The sequence below is a fragment of the Chiloscyllium plagiosum genome, chromosome 7 (assembly GCF_004010195.1).
Source record: "Chiloscyllium plagiosum isolate BGI_BamShark_2017 chromosome 7, ASM401019v2, whole genome shotgun sequence".
NCBI classification, from domain to species: Eukaryota; Metazoa; Chordata; class Chondrichthyes; order Orectolobiformes; family Hemiscylliidae; genus Chiloscyllium; species Chiloscyllium plagiosum.
The window spans coordinates 72,196,539-72,208,712 of record NC_057716.1 but is presented as its reverse complement, the minus strand read 5'-3'; positions in this window follow the sequence as shown (position 1 = coordinate 72,208,712).

Genomic DNA, 12,174 nt, shown 5'->3' with positions numbered 1-12,174 from the left:
ATTCATGAAGAAACCCTCTTTCTGCTGTTTTGATTTAAACCTGTATGATAAGTTTCACAAATTGAAGATGAAAGATATCATCAACATTGAACTCAGACATAGAAATTCACACATCAGCTTGCATGTCATGGAGTTGCTTTTTGGTAGAGCTCGGAAGATAGATTTGTGACTGCCGAACTGGAGATGTATCTCTGTTTTTTTCATGCACTCCCTCTTTGTCACTCTGCCTCTTAGAGGATAAAGCACGTGTTGAGGACACAACTTAGAAAAAAATTCAGACATTTAGAAAGTAGCGAGATCTGCAATGTTTGCAACTTCTGAAGATAGCAGACATTAATTAAGCAACAGCGGTCTAAATTAAACCACTTATACAGTCAAGGTTAGCAGATAATAAAATAACTCTTCCTTTCACTCAACAAGATCTTGAAATTGGCTCTTCCTGATATAATAAACTTTGAGTAACTACATTTTTATTAGAAAGAGGTATAGCTGCATGCTGGAACGAATGTGCAATCTTTCTCACAGCCAGCCAAAGTGATCAAAAGGCAGTGAGCCAATTAACCCCTCCTCAACTCATTGTAACAATATTTTATTTCAAATGGATGGTACCTTCACTTTTGTCAGCTTTTCCTGTATGGAATCCTTATTTGCTTTTGAGATTTCATCTACTAAGGAGTCAATCTGGAAGAACAAAGATTTCTGATCAGTTACTGAGCCAAAAGTCCTATTGCAAAATCAACAGGTATCAAGAATTTGTGTGATTCATGTGCAGAAAATGTTCTACCCATTCATTTTTACAGTTTATTTTGATAGGCACTACAAATCTCAAATTTATAATCTCAAATCTCAAGGTTATAATTTTAAAACTAAATTTCAACTGGTTTTGGATTCTTTTATTTCCACTGTGATGAGAATGGTGTGTGTATAATTAATAATGCATGGAATTTATAACAGTGGCATATGGATGGGCTACATTTGTAAAAATAAACAAGATCAGACAATCCTTCTGGAACAGTGCTCTAATTCAGTATGTGTTAGAGAGAGGGACATTCTGGCATGATAATGGAGAATTATTTTTAATTATGATGGTTTATGTTAGGTGGAGTAAATATTGACAATCTTTTTTTTAAATTCATTATAATCAAGAATTGGCTATAGCTTAGAACACTTGGAGAATGAAAGTCTTTTAGTTTGGAGGAGACCTTAGTGGAGTCTCTCCTATAAAGGAGTATAGGATAATTCAGGGAAAGTACAATACCTCAGTAAAACTTTTGTTTTGTGAAACTTCCAAACTAGGAGTATTGCTTAGAAATATATAGCTTATGAAAAGCACACAGCATCTAAGCTCTTAGCTTTGTGGGCATCCATTTAGGAAAACTTAACAGTTTACAAGAAAGGATTGGTTGGTGAGAATCAATTACATTAAACCTAAATATTGCTATAAAGTAGTAATTTCTTAGGATTTGAGTATCTCAATTCTAATGGATAAGGTTGCAAAACAGGAAGAAACTTTGTTTTTAAGCCTTCTCATATTATTTCATTTCTATATTTTGTTATTTTGATTATTCTTGGTTTCCCTTTTGTGTAGTTAACATCTGCTTTGTTGTTAACAAGTCTCTTCAACTTTGTGTGACCATGTTTTCGTGGTTGTTCACCATGTTAACTAAAATAAAAAAAAAGTATGATTTATCATGACAGATTTTATTCTATAATCTGATTTGTCTGGTAGAACCATCAACTGGGATCATAACATTATGTGACTCTTGCCTGACTTTGAGCCCATTGTTAGAGCATAGAGAGAGGTGCTTGACTGGTTGACTGCATTTGGAAGAATGTAAAATCTAACACAGTCAATGCCATATGCAGAATCACTCAATCATCTAGTTAGCTTAGTGGAGCCACACTGATGCCTACTGTTAATGCCAATGATATGAAGCACCCTATATATTTGACCAAAGGTGGAAGCCTGTCTTTTTAAGAAATAAAAATTGCTGTAATTATTTTCAATTAAAATAATCCTTATATTCTAAATTTATATAAAATTTACTATAAGGTCATTTTCTTCATTATATCTTAAATGAATTTTAATTCTTCTTTACATCTTAATGAACATCCAAGTATTTGTAAATAGAAATATATATTTGTTACCTTAGAAGGCATTTTACCTTTAACTAAATATTCAGGTATCATTAAGTTTTTGTACTGCCTGACACCTTACGTCTTACCTTATGATTTGATAAGCAATCATCTAATACAGCAACAGCAATCAAATCCACTATTCCCTGTAAGTGGAAACAAAGTAAGTTACTATCCAATTTCTAAATGTACTTAATTCTTTCTGAAGCTCTCATCTACACTTTTTATAACTTCTTCCAAAAAGAGTGATAATGAAATAATCATTATCAAGCCCAGAGCAAGCAAACATTACTTGATTGAAAAGTTCTGCATCATTCATCATCCTTGCATGATTATTCTGTTATAGATTGTTCCCTCACCATCACTTTACTGATTGACATTCTCAATGTAGGCCATGGGTTTCCATTGGCTTACATATTTTCTTAAGTGTGATTTGCTGAAATCAGCAAAAGAAGGAGAAACAATCAAAGAATTTTAAGTGGAAATTACATTAATTGCATTTCAAGTTTCAACAAAATCCAAATCTAGCAAATGGATAACTGATGAATCTATTGAGCATCCTCTGAATTACCTCCAATGCCACTACATCTTTCCTCAAAGAAGGGGACCAAAACTGTGCACGATACTCCAGATGCAGACTCACTAATACCTTGTATAGTTGCTACAATATTTCCTTACATTTATATTCTATTTCTTTAGCCATAAAAGTAAACATTCCATTCACTTTCTTTATTATCTGCTGTGCCTGCATGCTAGTTTTCTGTAACTCATGAACAAGTACACCTGGATTCCTCTGCACTGAAACCCACCCTGGTGTCTCTCCCCAATAAGATAATAGGTCGCCTTCCCATTTTCTTGACCCAAATGCACAACCCCGCACTTGTCAACATTGAACTCTACCTGCCACATTTTGGCCCACTCCCCTAACCTATCTATATCCATTTATAAGATTTGTTTTTCCTCATTGCAATTTAACATCCCACCTTTTTGTGTTGTCTGCAAATTTGGCTATTGAGTCTTCAATCCCTGTATCCAAGTCATTAATGTAGTTTACAATAGTTTGGATCCAAGGACTGAACACCATGGAACCCCACTAGTTACATCTTGTCATCCAGAAAAAAAAACATTTATCCCCACTCTCTGTCTTCTGTCCATCAACCAGGCTAATAATTTACCCCCAATTCCATATGATCCAACCTTGTGAATTAACCTTTTGTGTGGCACTTTATCAAATGCCTTCTGGAAGTCCAGATAAACTACATCTACAGCATCCTCATTATTCACTTTGCTTGTTACAGTTGACAATTATTCATTGGGAACAGGAAGACATTAGGAAGACATTGCCAAATGTATTGTAACACGGTCAATTTTTGATAGATGCGGTTTCTAAAGAAACAAACTTTTAGGTTTGATAATTTACCTTATCAATAACTTGCCGAAATGGCTGGAACATATCATCTGTAGAAATGACGTCATTAATGTTCAAAACAATAGACAATGTTCCTTCTGTAAATAAAAATAACAGTGAATCCGGATTCAATTCTGTAAAGGATTTTACATTTGTTTCTAGTTTACCATTCACAATTTCCACAAGATAGAACAAAATTGCTGTTAATACAGCTCTACAACAATTTGCATTTCCACTCTAAGTTTACTGTAATAAAATGCCCCAAGAAACATTTCAGAATGTACACTTTTAATCAATCATAAAACTAAACCTTTTGTCATGCCTGAATCGTGGAAGGCACAAGGGGTTTTATTTTGTTGAACTTTAATAAACTACCATATTTCAGAATTCTTGACCTTAGACTTTGACAATACAGTCTGTGATCATTATTGCCTTGTATTTGCGTGACCATAGTCACGAACAAGATTAGGTATTGCAGCTATGATCCTTCACAAAAAGATAAGATAAATATGGATAAGGACATCATTTGGCTAGTTCTATCTCTCCCATCTTGAAGAACTATAACTTCTTAAATAAAAATAGAAAATGCAAAGAACACTGAGCAGGTCAGGCAACATCTGAGGAGAGAGAAAAGACTTCTTAACCCAACTAAAGTGTTTACTCTATTTCTCTTTCTGTTGAGCATTTGCAGCATTTTCTGTTTTCATTTCAGACTTCCAGCACACACAGTATTCAGCGTTTTGCTTTTACTTTTTATATCCTGCATAATACCAAGGTTTCAGTTAATTAATATTTAATTCCATGCATTGGTCATTTTTCCTGAACAGCTTCTTGACATTATAATGTTCACTTGGGTCAGTTGGTAGTACTTCTGCCTGGGTCAAAGTTTTGAAGCATCCAACACCAATCCACAAGCAAAATGTTACCACACATTTGGGGTGGACGGGGAGGACAGAAGACTGACATATGGGCATATGAATTAGGAGAGGTAGGTGACTTGGCCCCTTGAGCCTACACTGATACAAAAAAAAACTGCAGATGCTGGAATCCAACGTAGAGAGGTAGGAGGCTGGAGGAACACTGCAAACCAGGCAGCACCTGGAGGTAGAGAAGTCGACGTTTCAGATATAACCCTTAATCATCAACTTCTCCACCTCCTGATGCTGCCTGGCTTGCTGTGGTCCTCCAGCCTCCTGCTTGTCTACCTCGAGCCTACTCCACTATTCAATACGATCATGCTGTATTTAGATTTCCAGAAGGCATTTAGTAACATGCCACACTAAAAGCATTCATGGATAATAAAATGTTATGGTGTAAGGGATAGCATATGAGTCTCCAGCTCCAGATGTGGTCTTATCAATATTCTATATAACTGAAGCTTAACCTCCTTACTTTTTTAGTCTATTTTCCTCACAATGAGTAATAGCATTCTATTACTTTTCCTAATTGCTAGTTATATCTGCATACTAACAATTTTCTATTCTTGCAGTAGGACTGCCAGATCTTTCTGAATTGTAAGAGCTCTGCATTCTCTCACCACGTAGATAATGAGCTTCTTTTTATTCATCCTGCCAAAATGGGCAATTTCACAGTTTTCTGCATTATACTCTATGTGTTAGATCTTTGCTCACTCATCTAAACTATCTATACCCTTTTGTAACCTCCTTTATGTCTTCTTCAAACTGACTTCTTTATATATTTTTGTATCATCAGCAAATTTGATAACCATATCTTTGATCCTGCTATTCAATTATGTGTATAAATTGTAAGATTTCAAAGCCCCATCACTAATCCATATGCCAAACCACTCAACACATCTTGCCAACAGAAAATGACCCAGTTTTACTAATTCTTACTTCCTGTTAGCTTGGACGTATTCTATCCAGACTCATATGCTATACTTTACATCATAACATTTTATTATCCATGAATGCTTTTAGTGTGGCATGTTACTAAATGCCTTCGGGAAATCTAAACACAGTATACCCATTGGTTTTCCTTTATTGACAACACATGTCACTTTCTCAAAGGTCTCCAATAAATTGGTAAAATATGATTTCCATTTCCCAAAACTGTGTTGATTCTGCCTGATTACCTAATAGTTAGCATATCCCTAATGTTAATGTCCCTAATAGCTTCAAATATTTTAACTATAACATGGTAAGCTAATTGCCCTATAGTTTTCTGTTTTCTTTCTCCCTCCCTTTTTGAGTTACGCTCACAATTTTCTAACTCCTGACTTAGCTTTGATTCTTATGGAAATCAAAGTTTCACTTAATCTTTTAACTTAAAGTCGCAATTTGTAGGAACACAACCTTGACTTTAAATGAGGATAGCCTAGATATTACCCACAATCCATCTGCTCTAATTTTGCTTACTAACCTCTGGTGTAGGATCTTATCAAAAGCATTTGAAAATTCAAATACTTATTGGTTTCCCTTTATCTATTCTGTAGTTACATCCTCAAAACGTTCCAGTTCCTGTGCCAAACAAGATTTTCCCCTCATTTGTCCATGCTAATTCTGCCAAATCCCACTACTAATTTCTAAGTGCCTCATCTCCACATTCTTTACAACTGATTGTAGCATTTTCCTTTCTATTGATGTGAAGCTAACAGGTCTGTAGTTCCTCATTTTCTTTCTTCCTCCTTCCTTAAATGGTGAAGTTTTCTTTGCTACTCTCCAAACCACAGTAACCAGTCCAAAATCTAGAATTTTGCAAGGTGACATCCCTTATCTCTCAGCTACTTTGTTCAAGGAAGGTGTCACAAAACATCTAACAAGAGAAGTAATAGATTAAAGGAAGAAGCTTATAAAATTGCCAAATCTGAGGATTGGGAACATTCTAGAATTTTGCAATGGAGAGCCAAAAACTAATTTAAAAAAAAATACTAAAGAAGATGTTGCCCCTTAGATGCCTTTTATATCTTTCCCCTCTTAGCCTAAATCTATGCCCTCTAGTTCTGGACTCCCCAACCCAGGGAAAAGACTTTGTCTATTTATTCTATCCATGCCCCTCATGATTTTATAAACCTCTATAAGATCACCCCTCAGCCTCCGCCATTCCAAGGTACACAGCCCCAGTCTATTCAGCCTCTCCCTATAGCTCAAATCCTCTAACGCTGGCAGAATCTTGTAAATGCAGCACCTTGCATTTATCTAAATTAAACTCCCCTCAACCCATCGGTCCATCTGATCAAGATCCTATTATACTCTGAGGTTACTTTCTTCGCTGTCCACTACACCTTCAATTTTGGTGTCATCTGCAAACTTACTAACTATACCTCCTATGTTCACATCTAAATCATTTATATAAATGACAAACAGTAGTGGACCCAGCACCGATTCTTGTGGTGTACCACAGGTCTCAGGCCTCCAGTCTGAAAAGAAACCCTCCACCACTTCCCTCTGTCTTCTACCTTCAAGCCAGTTCTGTATCCCTGTAGTTCTCCCTGTATTCCATGAGATCTAATCTTGCTAACCAGTCTACCATGGGGAACTTTGTCAAACGCCTTACTGAATTCCATACAGATCACATCTACCGCTCTGGCCCTTATCAATTCTCTTTGTTACTTTAGATTAGATTCCCTGCAGTATGGAAACAGGCCCTTCAGCCCAACAAGTCCACACCGACCCTCCGAAGAGCAACCCACCCAGATCCACTACCCTCTGACTAATGCACCTATTGCTATGGGCAATTTAGCATGGCCAATACACCTGATCTGCATATCTTTGGACTGTGGGAGGAAACCGGAGCATCCGGAGGAAACCCACACGGGGAGAATGTGCAAACTCCACACAGACAGTTGCCTGAGGCTGGAATCGAACCTGGGACCCTGGCGCTGTGAGGCAGCAGTGCTAACCATTGAATGCACACTGCACCAAGTTGTGCTCTTTAGGATAGATTGTACATGTTTAGGCTGATGGATGTGAGACTGATCAAGTGGAATGCTTTCTACAATGATAATGAGGTTGGTTTTAATAGCTCTATATTTATAAGTAGCAAAATGACAAACTAAAAGATTGCATTATTTGAATTATCTATTTCATGCAGAAGGCAGAATTTTTGTTTTTCTAATTCTTACTTTAGAAAAGCTTACCTCTGTACTGCATCTCATTATGATAAATTCTATAAGCCTTTTCATGGGCACGGATTATATTCTTGATTGCCAAAGATCCAGTGTGCTGTAGCTTATGTTTGGATTTTATTATTTCTGAAGGGTTATCAAATGTTATCCAGGTTTCAACTTTATCTCCAAAGGTTGCAAATGCAAACCGCACATAGTCCACAAATGAATCAACAAGTGCTTCATTCTCCCAGCCACCATACTTTTCAATCAGTCCTTGCGGCATGCCAATGTCATGTAGAACCAGCAAAGGTTTGAGATTTGCAATTATTATCTCAGTTAGGAAATTTGAATAGCATTTTACTAAATCATGATTCACCTTATCAGGTGTACCTTCAGGCAGAATGCTAGTCCAAGGAAGGATTACTTTGTAATGGGAAACTCCTTTCCTATGCAGAATAGAAAGATAATCTTTTAGGTGCCTTGAAAGAGGGTCCTGGCAAGAATAATGTGTCTTGTCTTCCACACTGAAGTTGTTCTTCTGATCCTTCTTTTCATCTTCTGCTAAAGTCTTCACCAGAACATTTGTCAATGGACCAGCGATTACCATAAAATCAGATGGTAATTCTATTTCTGCACCAGACAAACCTATAAAAAATATGAAGAATAAAGTACTCCTGTATAATTCCATTTTACAGGTTGTGTGTGGTGTTTAAGGGATAGGCATTTATATCATAAATATCAGGGTATAAATTGGTACTTTGTAACTCCTCAGCTGTTAAAAGACAGCCAATCTAAATTATATTGTTTACAACACATTATGTGATAACATTCTAAATCATAAAAGATACCTAACAGAAAAAGGGCCCCACCTGAAGCTAAGCCTAAACATCACATAACAAATATTTTTATTCCTCAGTGTGGTCTCCTCCTCCATTGAAAAGGGGCTATTTTCTCCAATGCTGCCCAATAGTAGTAGTAGGTATTCTCCATGTGACAGTGATTAACAATGCGCCTAGTTAACATTGGTGGGGGTAAAATCAAACTTGTGATACTTTATCTATAATTTTCAGCTTCGAATTTTTCCAATGATCTGAAATGAAAGCCAAGTGCCATTAATTTAATTAATATTGCTACTGCTGTCTTGTTAGATTTTGATTAATTGACCATAGAAAGAATATTAAACCTAGGATTCTCTATACAGTATTTATCATCAAATACCTATTTACTAGGAGCCCAAAAACTTGCTGAAACATTTCCCGCCTTTACCTGTATGATACAATCCTGTAAGGGAAGTGAACTGTATGAATACTCAAGTATTTGACTTTGTCTTTCAGTCTATCTAGTGGCAGGGATTTGTTACTCCAAACACATGTGCACTGTTTAGAAACTTAAGTAGTTTTCATTCATGAAGAGTATAGGTAAAGTGATTGACTAGGGTCTTTTCCCTAGGGTGGGGAAGAACCCAGGGCGCATATTTTTAAGATGAGAGGAGAAAAGTTTAAAAAGGACATGAGAAGCAACTTTTTTTGCGTGTCGAATAAACTGCCTGAGAAAGTGATGGATGCAAGTACAGTTACAATGTTTAAAGTACATTTAGATAGGTACATGAGTAGGAAAGGTTTGAAAGGATATGAGCCAAGGCAGGTGGAACTAGTTTAGTTTGGGAATATGATCGGCATGGACTGATTGGACTGAAGGGTCTGTTTCCGTGCTGCATGACACTCTTACTCTACGACTAAACATTGGAACCAGCTAGCAACAGATAATACATAGTGGGACTGGAGATAAAGAAGCGTTATCAGAGAGATAAAATGAAACTGCAGGACAGCCAGGATAAAAAAATACTGATAAAGTTAACATAGGGAGGGATGTTGGACTTAAATAATTGAAAAGGGTCAGGACAGTTTCTGTCTAAAACTTCTCAATTCCCCTCTGTCCCAGTGCTACAAAGTTTTATAATAATTGAACCTATCAGATTACGCACTACTTCCAAATTCAAGGGCAGCTCCTGATGGTAATATTTAACATGTTCTTGTTCTTTTAAACCTTCAACTGATTGTGAGAAGTGTCATGGAAGATCAACTATAACATAATTAACTAGAAATGTTGTCTTGCAATCAACTAATCAGGAAGATTTGGGCAATGACATTAGGGAGGACTGTCAAAACTTTGATAGCTAGAGAGTGACATTGATTAAAAAGCTCTATAAAATGCTATGACAAGTAAAATCATGAATCAACTCCCATGTTAACAAACAAGCATAGCAAGTGTATTTTGTATGTTGCAATAATGGAATTAATTGCTAAAAGGAGACAAGAAATGGAAGCTTCTCAGCTTGCACTCCACAGGACTAGGTCACAAGACTTGAGAAAAGAAACGTGCATTTATACAGCATGAGAAGGTGTAGTGATTGATTGAGCCACCATTGACATAGAGATACAGCAAGAACAGTTAACTGCTTGTGTCTCCCTGGAAAGAAGCTTATCTCTTGGACTTAACAAACTTTAACCTCAGGCCAACTCGTTCAGGCTGCATACCACCTTTGTTATCCAATCATCTACATTATATATACGCAGCACCATTTTATAGCACTTACAAACTCAGCTACTAAATAGTTTACATTATCACATCTAATTCATCATGTATGTTTTAAATAGAGCTTCAACTTTTTCAGAGTTACTGTGACAATCCATTATTGCTGAGCTCCAGCACTCAATCTAAAGGTACACATTTCTTCAGCAAAACTTAGAATCATTTTAAAACCATTGATGTTTCAAACAAATAGTTCATCACCAGCCTCCATATGTTTTTTCTCAATTCATTTAATTTTGTTTAACTTCATTTTGCTTTACCCATTAAATTTTAGGTTAGTACTTACACCACGTGGATGAAGGGTCACTGGATTCAAAATGTTAACTCTGTTTCTCTCTCCAAATGATGCCAGATCTGCTATGTTTCTCCACCACTTTCTGATTTTTGTTTTCGATCTACAACGTGCTGTTTGATGCTGCCTGCCAGTTGTTGGGATGTGTCCTCTACATGCCTGACATAACACTAGTACTAAAACTCACATATCATATTTCCCAACTGTTGTAGAAAAAATACCTTTCCCACTTCATGGAACTATTCCTTTAGTGGAGAAAACCACTTGGGTTTATTGCAAAGCAGTAATGAAAGATGGCTAGTTTCACCTGTTGGTCAAATTTCTGAGATGCTTCCCTGTTCAGGGTCATCTGAGATAGACTGGTACCATTCAGGATCAAGAGTTGGGGTCATAGGCCCCTTCATGAGGTTGTCAATAAGATTGATTGTGTTGCTTGTGGAATGGTAGGAATCTCAATGTGTACATTGACCAGACAATGTAGGCTTTGATACATAATAGTAGAAAACCAAATGGCAGATTTCTCAGAAGACAAACACACTGACATTTGCACTGTATGGCATATCAGGGCAATATTGGTATCTAAATCTATATTTATCAAGCTGTTATCTGCTGAAAGAATACGTTTCCCCATCAACATAGCATTGGGATTCAGCTTCATGCATCAACCTTATTAGCAACCTTGTGATTTGGCCCAACCATCTGTGATATGAGTTTTGGTGCCAGTGTGATGTCACATATAGGGGCAACATGTCCCATAATTGGCTGGCCACATCAAATGACATTCCATTTACTGTCCATAGTAAGCAGAAATCCCAATGTGCTCAACCAGCCCATACTAGCAAGCCTCAGAAAAGTATTTTCACCATTAGATGTGATTCTACTATTGGAAATCATTCATTAAATAATCTGGACTGCGCAACAAATTACACAAGAGACCAATTTCAGATCATCAGTTGGGTTTGCAGTATAATACACTATTGCATGTTAGATGCTATGGATTTTAATACACAGACTCCTTGATTTATGTAGGCAGGAATTTGTACATAGATGATTAATTTCTCATGAAACATAAAAGGGATCATGGATAGCAATCCCTCTAACTATTTTTCTTTCTCTGTGAACATCCAAAAGTCCACACATGGCAGCTACTTGTAGAGCCAAAGTCAATGGTGCTATCCATGTTGGAGTGCTGATCATAGAGTGTGGAATGTAACAGTGGTTCTGTGTATACTCAGTTTAGAGGGAACCTAGATTCACAAGATTAGCATGCTCACCAATCAGAGTCTGCCTGCCTTGTCTGAGATTTAAGATTGACATTTAACTGTTTTTGTTGTATCTCCATGTCAGTGATAGGCTGAGTGATCACTACAGTGTGGAAACAGCCCATTCAGCCCAACAAGCCCATACCAATCCTCTGAAGAGTAGCCCATCCACATTCTGGATTAGTGGTGCTGGAAGAGCACAGCAATTCAGGCAGCATCCGAGTACAGGCAAAATCGACATTTCGGGCAAAAGCCCTTCATCAGGAATAAAGGCAGAGAGCCTGAAGCATGGAGAGATAAGCTAGAGGAGGGTGGGGGTGGGGAGAGAGTAGCATAGAGTACAATAGGTCAGTGGGGAAGGAGATGAAGGTGATAAGAGCTTCAGGGCTGAGGAAATGACCTGGGAGTTGCAGTG